Genomic DNA, 21,322 nt, shown 5'->3' with positions numbered 1-21,322 from the left:
CTCTCTCTCTCTCTCTCTCTCTCTCTCTCTCTCTCTCTCTCTCTCTCTCTCTCTCTCTCTCTCTCTCTCTCTCTCTCTCTCTCTCTTTCTCTCTCTCTCTCTCTCTCTCTCTCTCTCTTTCTCTCTCTCTCTCTCTCTCTCTCTCTCTCTCTCTCTCCCTCTCTCTCTCACACACGTTTCCTCTATCTTGCTGCTCTCTCTCTCTTTCTCACATGTCTACTTCTTGCTGCTCCCTCTCTCTCTCTCTCTCTCTCTCTCTCTCTCTCTCTCTCTCTCTCTCTCTCTCTCTCTCTCTCTCTCTCTCTCTCTCTCTCTCTCTCTCTCTCTCTCTCTCTCTCTCTCTCTCATCTCTCTTCCTGCTCTCTCCTCTCACACTTAACCTAAAGTGTCCTCCAGTGTATATACACTGAGAAACGTGGGGAGGACACATCTCGGTGCATGTATGTCCTGTATTGTAAGCATGTATCCTAATGGGACGAGACTATACACCAAGCCCTTCAAGAATGTGTCATATACGTAACTCTGTATTTGCATCCCCGCGATTTTCATAGATTTACTGAGATTAATCGCGCAGTGGGCGGCGGGTAAGCGTCCTTAGGGAGTAGCTTAGCGTAGGAAATAAATTAACGTATGGAAAATACATGCAAATTAGAATAAGAACAAAAATCTTTAACATAGGAGTATGAAGTATTATATAATAATTTCATACAAGGAAATAGATTAGAACAGAAGAACTCAGACTTGCAAATAAGATCAAGCAGTTGAACATAAAAACGCAGACAATTAGATTAGAACACATAACTCAACATAATTATTGAAAATAATAACACATATGAGAACATAAATAAACTGGAACATACATTAGAAAACAACAATTTTATAACACCATTAAAACAAATTATACAGACATAAATGATTAGAAAATCATTCAGAACAACTTAGCAGCAACGAACATTATTTTTCTTTTCGTAGATATTTAAAATATATTATCAGGGGCATTATATAATCAACGACCATGATATCAGGGAAACAAAAACAAAATGCTAAAAATTTGTCCTATGTAGACAAAAACACGAAAAAAAATATTATCTTTAGGTTGAAGACTCTTAGACTAATATTATCTTTTTGTTGAAGACTCTTAGACTAAAAGTATCTTTAGATTGAAGACTCTTAGACTAATATTATCGTTAGGTTGAAGACTCTTAGACTAAAAGTATCTTTAAGTTGAAGACTCTTAGACTAAAAGTATCTTTAGGTTGAAGATTCTTAGACTAAAAGTATCTTTAGGTTGAAGACTATTAGACTAAAAGTATCTTTAGGCTGAAGATTCTTAGACTAAAAGTATCTTTAGGTTGAAGACTCTTAGACTAATATTATCTTTTTGTTGAAGACTCTTAGACTAAAAGTATCTTTAGATTGAAGACTCTTAGACTAATATTATCTTTAGGTTGAAGACTCTTAGACTAAAAGTATCTTTAGGTTGTAGACTCTTAGACTAATATTATCTTTTTGTTGAAGACTCTTAGACTAAAAGTATCTTTAGATTGAAGACTCTTAGACTAAAAGTATCTTTAAGTTGAAGAGTCTTAGACTAAAAGTATCTTTAGGTTGAAGACTCTTAGACTAAAAGTATCTTTAGTTTGAAGACTCTTAGACTAAAAGTATCTTTAGGCTGAAGACTCTTGGACTAAAAGTATCTTTAGGTTGAAGACTCTTAGACTAAAAGTATCTTTAGGTTGAAGACTCTTAGACTAATATTATCTTTAGGTTGAAGACTCTTAGACTAAAAGTATCTTTAGGTTGAAGACTCTTAGACTAAAAGTATCTTTAAGTTGAAGAGTCTTAGACTAAAAGTATCTTTAGGTTGAAGACTCTTAGACTAAAAGCATCTTTAGGTTGAAGACTCTTAAACTAAAAGTATATTTAAGTTGAAGAGTCTTAGACTAAAAGTATCTTTAGGTTGAAGACTCTTAGACTAAAAGTATCTTTAGGTTGAAGACTCTTAGACTAAAAGTATCTTTAGGCTGAAGACTCTTGGACTAAAAGTATCTTTAGGTTGAAGACTCTTAGACTAAAAGTATCTTTAGGCTGAAGATTCTTAGATTAAGAGTATCTTTAAGTTAAAGACTCTTTAGAAGAAGACTAACCTTCTTCTTTAACGCACCAGAACAGCAGCACACGATATTACCTTCAAGTTTACCACTATGGAGATAACAAGGAGGTGCAGGCAGCCCTTATGGTGAGACGCCCTGAACGACCTCATTCCGGGCAGAGGACGTCAAAGAAAAACCTCTCAAGAAACTGGCAACAGTTGTTGGAAGCCATAATGACCACTATTGGAAGCCCAAGTTTGCTCGTCTCCTTTAAATAGTTCCAATTTTTCACAGTTTTAGATTTTCTGTCCTCTGAGATCTTTTTTTTTGTTTTTGGAGGGGGGGGGAATCTTAAGTAACTTTTGAGGAAATATATTGCGGTTCTTCTAACTTGATTAGGTTATTAACTCCATCTTAAGTGCCGGGTATTATCGGTATTTATCGTTTCTGTTTTTTTTTTTGAGTGTTTGAGTGTGTGTACTCACCTAGTTGTGTTTGCGGGGGTTGAGCTTTGACTCTTTGGTCCCGCTTCTCAACCGTCAATCAACTGGTGTACAGATACCTGAGCCTACTGAGCTCTATCATATCTACATTTGAAACTGTGTATAGAGTCAGCCTCCATGACATCACTGCCTAATGCATTCCATTTGTTAACAACTATGACATTGAATGTATGTGTGTACTCACCTATTTGTACTAACCTATTTGTGCTTGCGGGGGTTGAGCTTTGGCTCTTTGGTACCGCCTCTCAACTGTCAATCAACCGGTGTACAGATTCCTGAGCCTACTGGGCTCTATCATATCTACATTTAAAACTGTGTATGGAGTCAGCCTTCACCACATCACTGCCTAATGCATTCCATCCGTTAACTACTCTGACACTGAAAAAGTTCCTTCTAACGTCCCTGTGGCTCATGTGGGAACTCAGTTTCCACCTGTGTCCCCTTGTTCGCGTCCCGCCAGTGTTGAATAGTTTATCCTTGTTTAGCCGGTTGATTCCCCTGAGGATTTTGTAGGTTGTGATCGTCTCTCCCCTTTCTCTTCTGTCCTCCAGGGTCGTAAGGTGCATTTCCCGCAGCTTTTCCTCGTAACTCATGCCTCTTAGTTCTGGGACTAGTGTAGTGGCATACCTTTGGAGTTTTTCCAGCTTCGTCTTGTGCTTGACAAGACGCGCGCGTGTGTGTGTGTGTGTGTGTGTGTGTGTGTGTGTGTGTGTGTGTGTGTGTGTGTGTGTGTGTGTGTGTGTGTGTGTGTGTGGTGTGTGTGTGTGTGTGTGATGTGTGTGTGTGTGTGTGTGTGTGTGTGTGTGTGTGTGTGTGTGTGTGTGTGTGTGTGTGTGTGTGTGTGTGTGTGTGTGTGTGTGTGGTGTGTGTGTGTGTGTGTGATGTGTGTGTGTGTGTGTGTGTGTGTGTGTGTGTGTGTGTGTGTGTGTGTGTGTGTGTGTGTGTGTGTGTGTGTGTGGTGTGTGTGTGTGTGTGTGATGTGTGTGTGTGTGTGTGTGTGTGTGTGTGTGTGTGTGTGTGTGTGTGTGTGTGTGTGTGTGTGTGTGTGTGTGTGTGTGTGTGTGTGTGAGTGGTGTGTGTGTGTGTGTGTGATGTGTGTGTGTGTGTGTGTGTGTGTGTGTGTGTGTGTGTGTGTGTGTGTGTGTGTGTGTGTGTGTGTGTGTGTGTACTCACCTAGTTGTACTCACCTAGTTGTGTTTGCGGGGGTTGAGCTCTGGCTCTTTGTTCCCGCCTCTCAACCGTCAATCAACAGGTGTACAGATTCATGAGCCTATCGGGCTCTGTCATATCTACACTTGAAACTGTGTATGAAGTCAGCCTCCACCACATCACTTCCTAGTGCATTCCATTTGTCAACCACTCTGACACTAAAAAAGTTCTTTCTAATATCTCTGTGGCTCATTTGGGCACTCAGTTTCCACCTGTGTCCCCTTGTGCGTGTTCCCCTTGTGTTAAATAGACTGTCTTTATCTACCCTATCAATCCCCTTCAGAATCTTGAATGTGGTGATCATGTCCCCCCTAACTCTTCTGTCTTCCAGCGAAGTGAGGTTTAATTCCCGTAGTCTCTCCTCGTAGCTCATACCTCTCAGCTCGGGTACTAGTCTGGTGGCAAACCTTTGAACCTTTTCCAGTTTAGTCTTATCCTTGACTAGATATGGACTCCATGCTGGGGCTGCATACTCCAGGATTGGCCTGACATATGTGGTATACAAAGTTCTGAATGATTCTTTACACAAGTTTCTGAATGCCGTTCGTATGTTGGCCAGCCTGGCATATGCCGCTGATGTTATCCGCTTGATATGTGCTGCAGGAGACAGGTCTGGCGTGATATCAACCCCCAAGTCTTTTTCCTTCTCTGACTCCTGTGTGTGTGTGTGTGTGTGTGTGTGTGTGTGTGTGTGCGTGTCTAGCCACTGTTGATACACAACCTGAGTCGTGTATTTTCCAACACAATATTTTTCTGACTATATTTGGATTACAGATCTGTGTACTGAGTGATCCTCAACTTTCATTCTTTCAAATACACTGTATTAACTTTCAACTCATACTACGGAGCCTGATGTGTTCCTTTACCTTCCATCTGAATCGTTCCATTTTGCTGTTCCTTATGATGAACATTACATATGTGTTTATTCTGCCTTGCTTCCTAGAATCTAGTTTGTCAAGGTCTATTTTCGACAACCTCACGTTCAGAGTGTCGAGATTCTCTTCATACAAAACCTCTGCTCCATTGTAACGAGATCAAATTTCTCCCAAGAAATCTATCTATTGAAGATTTAACTAGTTTCGATTCTAAGGTCGACACCTGTCCAGGGGCCAGATTCACGAAGCAGTTACGCAAGCACTTACGAATCTGTACATCTTTTCTCAATCTTTGGCGGCTTTGTTTACAATTATTGAACAGTTAATGAGCTCCGAACCACCAGGAGGCTGTTTATAACAATAACAACAGTTGATTGGGAAGTTTTCATGCTTGTAAACTGTTTAATAAATGTAATCAAAAGCTGTCAAAGATTTAGGAAAGATGTACACATTCGTAAGTACTTGTGAAACTACTTCGTGAATCTGGACCCTGGTTCCTGAAAGCAAGGGCAAGGTTGTATAGTAGCAGTAAATGTGAAAGAAATCAACCAAAACCAAGAAATTTTATGTTTCGGATGATATTAAAAAAAATCAGGTTTAATGGGTCAGGTTCATGATAACCAAATATTTAAGGAGACACTAATGAATAATAGAAATGAATAAATGTGACTAAAAAAGGATGGGAAGTGAATGAGAAAAGGGAAGTGTATGCCTGTTATTGAATAAAGTTTGGCATCTTGTTATAAATAAATTTTCCCTCTGTAGTTGAAGACGATTTTAGGGGAAATTCATGTTTGAAAAAGTAAAAACTATTATTGGATCTGCACCGAGTGATTACAAGAGATAGAATGAAAAAGAAATTGTAGGTTACAGTTTACACATTGTGAGTGACATGGTACCCACAGTTTACAGAGTACTTGTAATGGGAGCTCCTAATAGTAAAGTAGAAAACAGATCCTGCGATTAACATAATGGATGATAATGGTTTCTCAGGAGTAAATGACAATGGCTGAATATTGCTAGGAATATGGGGAAAACAATTTCGGATAGGACAGAGGAAAGAAATGGTGCCCAACCTCTTGTAGAGTTGGGAACTTAACGCCAATCTTCAAGACGCGAAACCGTCACTCTATCCTCAGGTCCAAGCGGTTGGGCTGACATTTTACAAACAAGCAATTAGTATACAAGTTGTTATTGTATCTCTGAAGTAAATAGCGGTTGAACTGCGCAGCGAGTAATCCGGGTTCAGGAGGCTCACGTTACGTAACTCGTTGTCCCTAAAGTCGATGTAATTTCCCCATAGCATTTGCACTTCAGAGACATTCCGAAAACAGGATTGCGAAATGCTCTCAGGCGCGTCTCGGTGGCGAGGAAATTGTGAAATTTCTTCATTGTATTCGCGTTAATTACGTTATATTTGTGAGGGTTCATTCACAGTATTTTAATCATCACATCGTGTTTAACAAAAATTCCCTCCTAAGATATTTGAGAAACTGATAAAAAGAATGCTCGTTGAACACTTAGGAGACACGAACGAGTGTCTTCAAACAATTAACATAAATCGAGCACAAAGGAAAAATCCAGCTTGACTAGCTTAATTGATTTGTTTGACATGGTGACAATCAATCAGGAGAGAGAAATAGAGGACTGGGCAGCCACCAGCATTTTCTCGGATTTTCTTTAGAGCGTTTTTGGCATTGTTCGTCACCTGAGACTGTTAGGCAAACTAAAAAATTAAACAGATTGTAGTAACGGAATTACTACAGTGGGCAAAGAACGACATGTCATGGAGAAAGTAAAGAGTCATAGTAACAGGCGAGATATATCAGAATATATATAGAGAGAAGTAGTGAGTGGAGTCCCGCAAGGGTTTTTGGGTCCATTCTATTATACGTAAGCGATAGAGCAGAGAACGTACGTCAGTTCTTAGCCGTGTATCCTGACGAGGCTCCGCTAATGAGGTGAATCAGAACTAAGGAGGGCTGCACAACATGATAAGATGAACTAGACAATTCCAAGAGATGGTTTGAGAAATGGCTATTGGCCTTCAACCGTGACAAATGCAAGCTTATGAGGATATAAATTAGAGAGGCCATATATACATCACAGGGAAACTTTACTGTTTCTCACCTTGAGAAACAGTAAAACGGGAGGAAATATAATTAGAAACTGGAAACATAGATGACTCGTAGAGCTGTCAGAAGCAAATCTTTCAGTTAGAGTCGTAAATGAGAGAAACGGATTAGATGAGGAAGCTGTCGAAACCAATTCGTGGAACAGTTTTATATGTAAATATGACGAGGACACGGAGTGTAGAGAGTTATAACAGATGTTCTTCTCCCTGTGAGAACACAACAGGAATGGTACAAGGAGGTGTGGACACACATGTAAACATTTCTCTCTCTCTCTCTCTCTCTCTCTCTCTCTCTCTCTCTCTCTCTCTCTCTCTCTCTCTCTCTCTCTCTCTCTCTCTATCTCTATATCTCTCTCTCTCTCTCTCTCTCTCTCTCTCTCTCTCTCTCTCTCTCTCTCTCTCTCTCTCTCTCTCTCTCTCTCTCTCTCTCTCTCTCTCTCTCTCTCTCTCTCTCTATCTCTCTCTCTCTCTCTCTCTCTCTCTCTCTCTCTCTCTCTCTCTCTCTCTCTCTCTCTCTCTCTCTCTCTCTCTCTCTCTCTCTCTCTCTCTCTCTCGCTCGCTCGCTCGCTCGCTGGCACGAAGGCTCTCTCCCTCTTTCATTACTTGGTGTGGTCTTTGCAGGAACTCTCAACCAGGTGCCGGCCGGCTCACCCACCGCACATAATCCCAGCTTTCCGCTTCAGCCACTTCTGCTCTCCACCCTCCCACAGTATTAACCTCAGGAGCAAGTTTTCCACGGTTTTGGTAACAAGCTTTGTTAACCCGGACATGTACACGCTATATTTCTTTACATACATTTACACAGATATTTAGACATATTTAGACATATCTAAACACACGCGCACGCACGCAAACACACACACACACACACACTGTCGGAAAATCCGACACCATTTAATAATCATACAGATAATAGCTGCATTGTACCAACAAGTTAACCCATAGAAAACGTAACTTGTAGTGGAATTACCGTCTATAGAAAACGGGATATCATCACCACATACTATTATATTCTCCACCTATTATGGTGGGAATTATTCTTAAATACATTAGTCTTTGGACTTTACCATCATAAAAACATCTGATATAAATTAACTTAATTATCAATATTAAAGTAGAGTAAATGTGACCCTTCTATCACTTTCTGTCATGTGGACAATGTAAGCCAGGCGTCAGGGTGAGGGAGGGCAGCCATTGTTGATACTAGACCAGAGGCTCACAGGAGCAAATACGGCTCCTGTTAATTTTACTTGGACGTAGTGTTATAGAAACCAAAGGTGTAACATTTTCAACACGCTGTCTACAAATCAAGTTAAGTGTTCTTACCGAAACCCATTATCTATCATTAGTGGCCATTAATGTCATTATATAGGGTGATCCGGTTAGAATGCGAGGCAGCCTCATACTAAAGGTAATTAAGCCAGGTCTTCATGTTCCATGTATAGTGTTTTCTCTGATATAGCTTGTCATATATAGAACCTGGCTTCACAGCTAGCGCCCTTTTGACAGGTCAAGACGAGGAAGACTTTGTGCACCAGTTACTGGGTGATGGAAGCTGCCTCAAAGAGGATAATTTGGTGTCTACACCCTAGTTATACCTGGTGGACTAACCTGCTGTACTATAAGATAAGGAACCTTTTCAATGTATGTAGTCTATTCCTGCAGTTTGATTGGCTGCATATATTTAATTAATATAAATCCCCCCCCTAATGTGTAGAGGATCGATTTGTGAGATTAAGAGATTATTGCAGAAATACAGTCCACTTATCATTATACAAATTGCTATCGAAGTATATAAATTAACGTAAATATAAATTCATATAAATTAAATAAATATAAATCTCACAGGTCGGTTCCCACACACACACACACACACACACACACACACACACACACACACACACACACACACACACACACACACATACACACACACACACACACACACACACACACACACACACACACACACACACACACACACACACACACACACAAACACACACAGATAAGAAAAGACTGGAGTTTTGAGGAGATGGTTATCCAGGGGTGTGTGTGAAGGTTTCAGTGACTACATAACAGGTACCATAGCTAGCAATTAGAGAATAACAACTTATAGCTGTAGTCATGTATAACCCCCCCCCCCCACCCCACCCCACCAAATGACAGAAGACCCAGACAGGAATATGACAGAAACATCATGGCTCCCTCCTGTCACTCTGGAGCCAGCCACACACCAGAGATAGCAACAGCTGACTCAACAATAACACAGCTGACTGGGCATTATTAATGCTGACATCACCAACTAAGCATAATTAATTTGTCGAGGCAAAATCAGGTTTTGTAATTGTGCTGAATTATGAGGTTCGTTAATTTTCCGTAACGACCTTCGGTCATCAAGAATGATTGTCCTTTAACAAATAATGACACGCTAAAGAGGTGATATATAATGCATTTAAATAGCTTTGCGTTGATAATTCGGATACGTGAATTCTTAGGGTAAATGAGTTTTTATATTATTTTTTTTTTACGAAATGAATTATCTTTCTTTGTCATGGTAACTTATTAGGGCCAGGTTTACCTTGAGCTTGGGGGAGAGAATGAGACATGTCTGATGGAAGAAGGCCGAGGTTTTGTACTTTATATATATGTATATATATATATATATATATATATATATATATATATATATATATATATATATATATATATATATATATATATATATATATATGTCGTACCTAGTAGCCAGAACGCACTTCTCAGCCTACTATACAAGGCCAAATTTGCCTAATAAGCCAAGTTTTCCTGAATTAATATATTTTCTCAAATTTTTTTCTTAAGAAATGATCAAGCTACCCATTTCTTTATGTATGAGGTCAATTTTTTTTTATTGGAGTTAAAATTAACGTAGATATATGACCGAATCTAACCAACCCTACCTAACCTAACCTAACCTATCTCTATAGGTTAGGTTAGGTTAGGTAGCCGAAAAAGTTAGGTTAGGTTAGGTTAGGTAGGTTAGGTAGTCGAAAAACAATTAATTCATGAAAACTTGGCTTATAAGGCAAATTTGGCCTTGCATAGTAGGCTGAGAAGTGCGTTCTGGCTATTAGGTACGACATATATATATATATATATATATATATATATATATATATATATATATATATATATATATATATATATATATATATATATATATATATTTATATATATATATATATATATATATATATATATATATATATATATATATATATATATACATATATATATATATATATATATATATATATAATATATATTATTATGACCGAAAAAGTAAGATTAATAATTCTAACACGAATTTACTCGATCTTTCTTACGTTTCTTTTCACTGTTGATGGTAATTCAAAAATCAGTTCTCCAAAATTCATTTTTATTTCTAGTCTGACACGACACTTGAGCGCGTTTCGTAAAACTTATTACATTTTCAAAGACTTTAATTTACACGGACACGCACAACTTTAACTGAATAGAGCTTAAACATCTTCGAGTTTTTATACCTACATTTGGGTGAGGTGACATGTTACAATAGTTTTGGATGAGGTGAAAATAAACTTTTAACATAAGAAAGGACACGAAACAATGGGTATTAAAGGTAGGTAACTGCAGAAGGCCTGTTTTTATTGGCCCATATTTCTAGATGCTTCTATATTGGAGCGGAGTCTTGAAGTGGGTAGAATATAATTGTGCATTAATTATCTGTTGATTGCTGGTGTTGACTTCTTGATGTGTAATGCCTCGCAGATGTCAAGCCGCCTGCTATCGCTGTATCTATCGATGATTTGTGTTGTTTGCTAAGATTTCTCTGGTGATGGTTCTCTGGTGATGGTGATGGGGATATATCCCCCATGTTTTTACCTTTGTTGTCTTGTCACCTGACCCAGTGCGGGTATAAATCAACCAGTTCTGAAAATTCTTTTCACTTGAGAATGAACCATGGAGGTTCGAAACGTTGTGCAAATTGTATAAATAAGTGTAATACATTCTATAGTAATTCACTTTTTTCTTCACCTTGAAATTACGAAAATGAGTTTTGGAGAACTCCTTCAGCTAATCTCTGATGCTAAGAAAACAGTTAGAGGGATAGAAGCCCTAAATCAGAAGATAGTAAATACAGAATATACGGTCACATTCAGTGAAACATGTTTAAAAGAAAACCTGCTGCCAGTATACACCAACATATATATATATATATATATATATATATATATATATATATATATATATATATATATATATATATATATATATATATATATATATTTATATATATATTTATATATATATATATATATATATATATATATATATATATATATATATATATATATATATATATATATATATATATATATATATATATATATAACTGAAAACTCACACCCCAGAAGTGACTCGAACCCATACTCCCAGGAGCAATGCAACTGGTATGTACAAGACACCATAATCCACTTGACCATCACGACCGGACAAAATGAGGTGATAGCCGAAGCTATTTGAACCACCCCACCGCCGGCACTCGGATGATAATCTTGGGCATAGCATTTTACCAAATCACCTCAGTCTTTGGGGCACACGTGAAGAACACAAATGCGAACAAGCCTGAATGGTCCCCAGGACAATATGCAACTGAAAACTCACACCCCAGGAGTGACTCGAACCCATACTCCCAGGAGCAACGCAACTGGTATGTACAAGACGCCTTAATCCACTTGACCATCACGACCGGACAAAATGAGGTGATAGCCGAAGCTATTTGAACCACCCCACCGCCGGCACTTGGATGGTAATCTTGGGCATAGCATTTTACCAAATCACCTCATTCTTTGGGGCACACGTGAGGAACACAAATGCGAACAAGCCTGAATGGTCCCCAGGACAATATGCAACTGAAAACTCACACCCCAGAAGTGACTCGAACCCATACTCCCAGGAGCAACGCAACTGGTATGTACAAGACGCCTTAATCCACTTGACCATCACGACTGGGCAAAATGAGGTGATAGCCGAAGCTATTTGAACCCCCCCCACCGCCGGCACTTGGATGGTAATCTTGGGCATAGCATTTTACCAAATCACTTCATTCTTTGGGGCACACGTGAGGAACACAAATGCGAACAAGCCTGAATGGTCCCCAGGACAATATACAACTGAAAACTCACACCCCAGAAGTGACTCGAACCCATACTCCCAGGAGCAACGCAACTGGTATGTACAAGACGCCTTAATCCACTTGACCATTACGACCGGACAAAATGAGGTGATAGCCGAAGCTATTTGAACCACCCCACCGCCGGCACTCGGATGGTAATCTTGGGCATAGCATTTTACCAAATCACCTCATTCTTTAGGGCACACGTGAGGAACAAAAATGCGAACAAGCCTGAATGGTCCCCAGGACAATATGCAACTGAAAACTCACACCCCAGAAGTGACTGGGAGTATGGGTTCGAGTCACTTCTGGGGTGTGAGTTTTCAGTTGCATATTGTCCTGGGGACCATTCAGGCTTGTTCGCATATATATATATATATATATATATATATATATATATATATATATATATATATATATATATATATATATATATATAAATAAAGTTTGTGAGGGTACCACCTCTGGTGCCAATGGTGGGGACCCATAGCCTCGGAGCAGAAAATAAAAGGTATTCAGAGGAGACCTTGTGGTTTCTCACTAAACACTAATATTATCTTCTCCTACCACCCCCATTCTTTTGTATGTACACATATATATTTGCTTTATTTGAACTTTGTTACAAAATAGGAGTTACATATAGGCTACAAAGATGGTTATCATAGGTTGTCGAGTTCCTCCAGCTCCTCAGATGGCAGGAACCCTGGATGCAGTGCGCATTTTCCCTCTGTATCGCCACACTGAGGCACTGGAAAAGAAAGCTGGCAGCTCTTGGGTCCCTTGTTGTTTCAATGAGCCTAGAACCCAGTTCCTTCAAAAAACTGGTAGCTCTTTTACCCCAGGCGCCGAGTGTCTCAGAAGCAATAGGGACAAAATTGTAGTGGTGATCGAGTTCTCTATACTTACGGGATTTGGCTGCTTCCCTGTGGGTGGCAGCGCCTGGTTGATACCTGGTTACCTGGTTGATGGGGTTCTGGGAGTTCTTCTACTCCCCAAGCCCGGCCCGAGGCCAGGCTTGACTTGTGAGAGTTTGGTCCACCAGGCTGTTGCTTGGAGCGGCCCGCAGGCCCACATACCCACCACAGCCCGGTTGGTCCGGCACTCCTTGGAGGAATAAATCTAGTTTCCTCTTGAAAATGTCCACGGTTGTTCCGGCAATATTTCCTATGCTTGCTGGGAGGACGTTGAACAACCGCGGACCTCTGATGTTTATACAGTGTTCTCTGATTGTGCCTATGGCACCTCTGCTCTTCACTGGTTCTATTCTACATTTTCTTCCATATCGTTTACTCTAGTACGTTGTTATTTTACTGTGTAGATTTGGTACTTGGCCCTCCAGTATCTTCCAGGTGTATATTATTTGATATCTCTCTCGTCTTCTTTCTAGTGAGTACATTTGGAGGGCTTTGAGACGATCCCAATAATATAGGTGCTTTATTGCGTCTATGCGTGCCGTATATGTTCTCTGTATTCCCTCTATTTCAGCAATCTCTCCTGCTCTGAAGGGGGAAGTGAGTACTGAACAGTACTCAAGACGGGACAACACAAGTGACTTGAAGAGTACAACCATTGTGATGGGATCCCTGGATTTGAAAGTTCTCGTAATCAATCCTATCATTTTTCTGGCTGTCGCAATATTTGCTTGGTTATGCTCCTTAAACGTTAGGTCGTCAGACATTATTATTCCCAAATCCTTTACATGCCGTTTTCCTACTATGGGTACATTTGATTGTGTTTTGTACTCTGTATTATGTTTAAGGTCCTCATTTTTACCGTACCTGAGTACCTGGAATTTATCACTGTTAAACATCATGTTATTTTCTGATGCCCAGTCGAAAACTTTATTAATATCAGCTTGAAGTTTTTCAATGTCTTCAGCCGAGGTAATTTTCATACTGATTTTTGTGTCATCTGCAAAGGATGATACGAAGCTGTGACTTGTATTTTTGTCTATATCTGATATGAGAATAAGGAAAAGCAGCGGTGCAAGGACTGTACCCTGAGGTACAGAGCTTTTCACTGCACTTGGACTAGATTTTATATGGGTTGACAGTTACTCTCTGAGTCCTGTTTGACAGAAAACTGAGTATCCAGCGTCCTACTTTACCGCCACCTGGTTGTGCAACACTGAGGTTAATGTAGGTGTTAGCCAGGGTTGATACGCACGTGTAGTGCCATACCAACTGCTTGCCATTCTTCCAGGGGTTCACTGTGATACTATCTGGGCGACCAATAAGAGCATCAGAGTTACGGGGCGTTAGGTAATGGCTCTCTTTCGGCTGGGGATCCAGCTGTCGTGAGGCTCCTCTTGATGATGTCGTTAACTTCACTGTGCCTCGAGTGCCATCCCCCTGTGCTTTGGCAGAGTAGGCCATGGTGGCCGTACCTGTCAGCCACCACCTCGCCGCAAATACACCTATATCTGGTGTGGATTGGGGCAGCAAGGTCGGAGGGCCACAGCAATTCGGAGGGCGTGTGGTGTGAGACGCGTGCCAGTTGCCGACATTGGGGTTGCTAACAGGAAATCCCCTGCATGTGGGGCTGCTACTGCTGTGAGGCGAGCAATGTCGTGTTGTGTTGTTGCAGCACCCAGGCACTCAGCAGCAACTTGGTCTACAATGAGGCCATCCCAGCTGGATTGCTTGTGGGCTTTTGGGGATGGTAGTTGAGGTGATGGGTCTGCACGAGAGGCCCACTCTGTGGCACAGCGTGTAAAATTGGGATCATGTACACCTGCCAGCTGATGTAGGTGGGCAGGTAGAATTTCCTTCACAAGGTCGTCAGATGCTGATAAGGAGGACAGGAAGGCTGGAACAGCGATTTGCGTTGCTGTTCGAACTCCGAGGCCCCCAAGTCTTAAGGGAAGAGAGGCTTGTTTCCACTGTAGGTCATCAAGAGAGAGGTTAAGGGCTTTTTCTAGCATTGATTTCAGTAACCGGTCATACTCACTTAGTTTTTGGCTTCTGTAAGATGGTGAACACCTCAGAAAGTAGGTTAACCTGGGGAAGGAAAGACATCTGGTGATGAGGTAGAGTGCATCATGAGCATCAATATCCTCAATCCTCCCATCCATCCTCTTAAGGTCGGCGATTTTCTTATCAAGGACCTCATCGATGGCTTTCAACCCCAGGGGAGCTCCTAGGAGTGTGCTGTCTTCAGGTTTAGTTTTATGGATATTTGGCAGAAGACCCTCTATTCTCTCTACGATGCCCTGGTTGGAACATATTATTTCACATTTAGAAGGGTTCAGGGTGAGGCCTAAAACTGCACCTTGCTCCTGGATTTTTCTGATGTCCTCCAGGAGGGAGTCTTGGGAACCAGCTAGGGTACCATCATCCAAGAACCAAATGTTAAGCTCGCTGGAAAGGACCTCTGTAACTTGTTTGATGACTAAGCAGAAAAGGAGAGGAGCAAGGGGGTCACCCTGTTGGACGCCTTCTCGCGAGTCAATTTCATGTTCGCCAAAAAGTAGCTTAAGATCCATACTGTAGCATGAATGTACAAAAGGGTAGAGGGAAGGGAAATGACTATGGACCGCACGGAGTACAGCATCGTTCCGCACCAAATTGAAGGCATTTTTTAAATCTAGCTTGATAAGGGTCTTTTCGTCTGTAATGTTGGCGATGAAGGCTCGAGCTGCATGGGCTGCCGCCTCACACCCTTGTGGAATGCCGAACCCGAGCTGTTTTGGCTTCAGCATGTTGGCCGCTGCATCACTAACTGTTCTAACTATATATATATATATATATATATATATATATATATATATATATATATATATATATATATATATATATATATATATATATATATATATATATATATATATATATATATATATATATATATATATATATATATATATATATATCTACATTTGAGTGAGGTGGATGGGGGGGTGAGGTGGCATTAATAGGGTATTAATTTCATCAACACAAGACAGAACAAGAGGTGGCATTAATAGGGTATTAATTTCATCAACACAAGACAGAACACGAAACAATGGGTATTGAATAGAAGTGTTTGTAGAAAGCCTATTGGTCCATATTTCTTGATGCTTCTATATTGGAGCGGAGTCTTGAGGTGGGTAGAATATAGTTGTGCATTATATATATATATATATATATTGGTGTATACTGGCAGCAGGTTTTCTTTCAAACATGTTTCATTGAATATGACCGCATATTCTGTATTTATTATTTTCTGGTTTAGGGCTTCTATCCCTCTAACTATTTTCTTAGCATCAGGGCTTAATTGAAATAGGAGTTCTCCAAAACTCATTTTCGTACTTTTAAGGTGAAGAAAAGAAGTGATTTACTATAGAGTGTATTACACTTATTTGTATAATTTGCACGACGTTTCGAACCTCCATGGTTCATTCTCAAGTGAACAGATCTTACAATACTAGTTGATTTTATACCCGCATTAGGTCAGGTGATAATACAATGAAGGTGAAAACATGGGGGGATACATAAGGGATAAACATAGGGGCTGCAGAAGGTTTATTGGCCCATACGAGGCATCTCCTATCCAAACACAAAGATTAATCCAGTGTAATTGGCCTGTTATGTTGGACATTGTCTTCTGTGTTGGCTTCGATATGTTCTTGTCTTGTCCTTACTCTCATGGTGGGTAGAGTAAATAGTTCCGTGATTTGGGTGTTCATGGTAGGTCGCTCTATTCTTATGTGAATTGCCTCAAGAATTTGTAATCTTCTTGAATCTTGGGTTTTGTCTATTATGCAAGTATTCTTGTTCAACATTTCTCTTGTTAGAGTAATGTCATGGGCTTGTCTCATGTGATTCCTAGGGGCACCAGATTGAAGATGGCATGTCAAACGCCTCGTCAGCTTGGTCGACATCATACCTATGTACTTACATTGAAGGTTACATCCTTCGTGGGGGCAAGTGTACATGTATACAACGCTTGACTGCTGTAGAGGGTTCTCCGTCGGCTTCGGGCTGTTTTTGATAAGGAGTTCGGAAGTCTTCTTGGTTTTGTAGAATATTATCAGGTTTATGTTTTGGTTAGGAGTAGTGCTTTTTACTCCTTTACGGATTATTTCTTTCATTATTCTTTCCTCTTTTATATGTTCACTGTGCATGGTTGATTTGTAATATAATTTTATTGGGGGTGTTGTGGTTTCTGTTCTAGGTTCTGAATTATACCAACGGTCCAAGTGTCTTCTTATAGCAGCGTTTATTTCCGCGTTGCTATATCCGTTGTTCACCAATACCTGAGTTACTCTTTCAAACTCTCTACTCACGTTGCTCCATTCAGAGCAGTGGGTAAGCGCTCGACGAATATAAGCATTGAGAACACTGGCTTTGTATCTTTGGGGGCACTCACTTCTACCGTTCAGGCATAATCCTATGTTGGTGGGCTTGGTATATACGTTGGTCTATAGTAAATCACTTCTTTTCTTCACCTTAAAAGTACGAAAATGAGTTTTGGAGAACTCCTATTTCAATTAAGCCCTGATGCTAAGAAAATAGTTAGAGGGATAGAAGCCCTAAACCAGAAAATAATAAATACAGAATATGCGGTCATATTCAATGAAATATATATATATATATATATATATATATATATATATATATATATATATATATATATATATATATATAAAGATTGACCTACTTTCAGGTACCTTCAAGACATTTTCGCAAGGCTGAGACAAAATTCAAAGCAAAAAAAAAATAGTGGGAAATAAGAGCCCTTTTCTAAACTTTTGAGGCATCACTGATCTCTAAGACTTAATACTTCCCAAGAATCACAAATTATATTACGAAACATCGTCGTTTCTCTCTCTTCTGATGTGTGGTTTGGTGTTCACCTTGTGCAACAACCGTCGTTAGCTCCACTAACGACGGTTGACAGACTTATCAGTATCGTATTGTGATTGGTCAACAATCCTTAAACCTTCCCTGTTGGTGCCAGCAATTCTTTTGATTAATACATCGTATTTTGACGTATAACTCCCTCCCCACCGTCCGAAAAAAAACGCATTAAGAATGGCAGTGGTTTCCAAAATTGACGGAATATCCCGTTTTCTGCTCGTGAGTTCTCGGGAAGGTTTGGTTCGGGCAATTTAGCACAAGAGTTTGGTAACGTTGGAAATGCTCGGGAGAACAGACTGGTGGCTTGACAAGCATCCCGTCCAAAAGAGGTCACGTTGATAGACAGGCAGCTGTCACGTTAATAGACAGTCAGGTGTCACCTTGATAGACAGGCAGATGTCACAGCGGGGCAAAGCTGATGATTACGTTTCCTGCGCCCGATTGACCTTTTACAAGTATTACCAGGTATATACACCCATTAACAAGTGTATGAAGCCTTAACAGGTGCATACAACCATTAACAAGTGTATTCAACAATTAACAGGTGTATACAAGCATTAACAGGTGAATACAAGCATTAACAGGTGAATACAAGCATTAACAGGTGAATACAAGCATTAACAGGTGTATATACCTATTAACAGGTGCATCCCCCCATTAATAGATGTATAAACCCATTAACAGGTCCATCCACCCATTAACAGGTGTATACACCCATTAACAGGTGTATACACCCATTAACAGGTGCATTCACCCATTAACAGGTGTATATACCCATTAACAGGTGCAACCACCCATTACCAGGTGTATATACCCATTAACAGGTGCATGTACCCATTAATAGGTGTATACACCCATTAACAGATGCATCCACCGATTAACAGGTGTATACACCCATTACCAGGTGTATATACCCATTAACAGGTGCATCCACCCATTAACAGGCGTATACACCCATTAACAGGTGCATTCACCCATTAACAGGTGTATATACCCATTAACAGGTGCAACCACCCACTAACAGGTGCATACACCCAATAACAGGTGCATACACCTATTAACAGGTGTATGCACCCATTAACAGGTGCATCCACCCATTACCAGTTGTATATACCCATTAACAGGTCCATGTACCCATCAATAGTTGTATACACCCATTAACAGATGCATCCACCCATTAACAGGTGTATACACCCATTAACAGGTGCATTCACCCATTAACAGGTGCATCCACCCATTAACAGGTGCATCCTCCCATTAACAGGTATATACACCCATTAACAGCTGCATCCACCCATTAACAGGTGTAAACACCCATTAACAGGTGAATCCACCCCATTAATAGGTGTATACACCTATTAACAGGTGTATGTACCTATTAACAGGTGTATGCACCCATTAACAGGTGTATACAGCCATTAACAGGTGTATGCACTTATTAAGAGGTGCATCCACCTATTAACAGGCGTATATACCCATTAACAGGTGTATGCACTATTTAACAGGTGTATGCCCCCATTAACAGGTGTATGCATGCATTAACAGGTGTAAACACCCATTAACATGTGTATTCACCCATTAACAGGTGTATGCACCCATTAACAGGTGTATACACCCATTAACAGGTGCATCCACCTATTAACAGGTGTATGCACCTATTAACAGGTGTATGCACCTATTAAATGATGTATATACCATTAACAGGTGTATGCACCCATTATCAGGTTCATGCACATATTAACAGGTGTATGCACCTATTAACAGGTGTGTATACCCATTAACTGGTGTATGCACCCATTAACAGCTGTATGCATCCATTGACAGGTGTATACACCCATTGACAGGTGTATGCACCTGTTAACAGGTGTATGCACCTATTAACAGGTGTATGCACCTATTAACAGGTGTATGCACCTATTAACAGGTGTATGCACCCATTAACAGGTGTATACACCCATTAACAGGTGTATACACCCATTAACAGGTGTATGCACCAATTATCAGGTGTATGCACCCATTAACAGGTGTATACACCCATTAACAGGTGTATACACCCGTTAACAGGTCTATGCACCCATTAACAGGTGTATACACCAATTAACAGGTGCATCCATCCATTAACAGGTGTATGCACCTATTACCAGGTTTATGAACCAATTACCAGGTGCATCCACTCATTAACAGGTGTATACACCCATTAACAGGTGTATACACCCGTTAACAGGTCTATGCACCCATTAACAGGTGTATACACCAATTAACAGGTGTATGCACCCATTAAAGGGGTATATATACCCATTAACAGGTGTATACACCCATTGACAGGTGTATAAACCCATTACCAAGTGTATACACCCGGTAACAGGTGCATCCACCCATTAACAGGTGTATACACCAATTAACAGGTGCATCCACCCATTAACAGGTGCAGCCACCCCATTAACATGCGTATGCACCTATTAACAGGTGTATGTACCTATTAACAGGTGTATGCACCCATTAACAGGTGTATGCACCCATTAACAGGTGTATACACCCATTAACAGGTGTATGCATTATTAAGAGGTGCATCCACCCATTAACAGGCGTATATACCCATTAACATGTGTAAGCACCCATTAACAGGTGTATGCACCTATTAACAGGTGTATACACCCATTAACAGGTGCATCCACCCATTAACAGGTGAATCTACCTATTAACAGGTGTATACACCCATTAACAGGTGTATACACCTATTAACAGGTGTATACACCCGTTAATAGGTACATCCATCCATTTACAGGTGTATACAACCATTAACAGGTGCATCCACTTACTAACAGGTGTATACACCCATTAACAGGTGCAGCCACCCATTAACAGGTGTATATACCTATTAACAGGTGTATATACCCATTAACAGGTGTATACACCTACTACCAGGTGTATATACCCATTAACAGGTGTATACACCCATTAACAGGTGTATATACCCATTAAAAGGTGTCTACACCCATTAACAGGTGTATATACCCATTAACAGGTGTATACACTCATTAACAGGTATGTACACCCATTAACAGGTGTGTTCACCTATTAACAGGTGTATGCACCCATTAACAGGTGTGCAACTTGTCCAGATAGCAAGGTAAATATTTTAGCCTTAGTTTTTGCCTGTCAAAACTCCCTGATAACCAGTCAATGAAATCTTCAGTGAATGAAGTACGCTGTGAGTGAATTCTGCAGTGAATGAAGTTTTCAGTTCAATAACATTTCCGTTTGTTTTTTGTTGTGCTTTCGCCTAACGCTTCACTAGGGTTACCTTGAGGTTATTTTGAGGTTATCTTGATGTTATCATGAGGTTATCATGAGGGTATCTTGAGGTTATTTTGAGGTTATCTTGAGATGATTTCGGGGCTTAGAGTCCCCGCGGCCCGGTCCTCGACCAGGCCTCCTTTTTGTTACACACACCCCCAGGAAGCAACC

Source organism: Procambarus clarkii, chromosome 14, assembly GCF_040958095.1.
Source record: "Procambarus clarkii isolate CNS0578487 chromosome 14, FALCON_Pclarkii_2.0, whole genome shotgun sequence".
Classification (NCBI taxonomy): domain Eukaryota; kingdom Metazoa; phylum Arthropoda; class Malacostraca; order Decapoda; family Cambaridae; genus Procambarus; species Procambarus clarkii.
The sequence above is the reverse complement of the archived record's forward strand: the minus strand, read 5'-3'. Positions refer to the sequence as shown.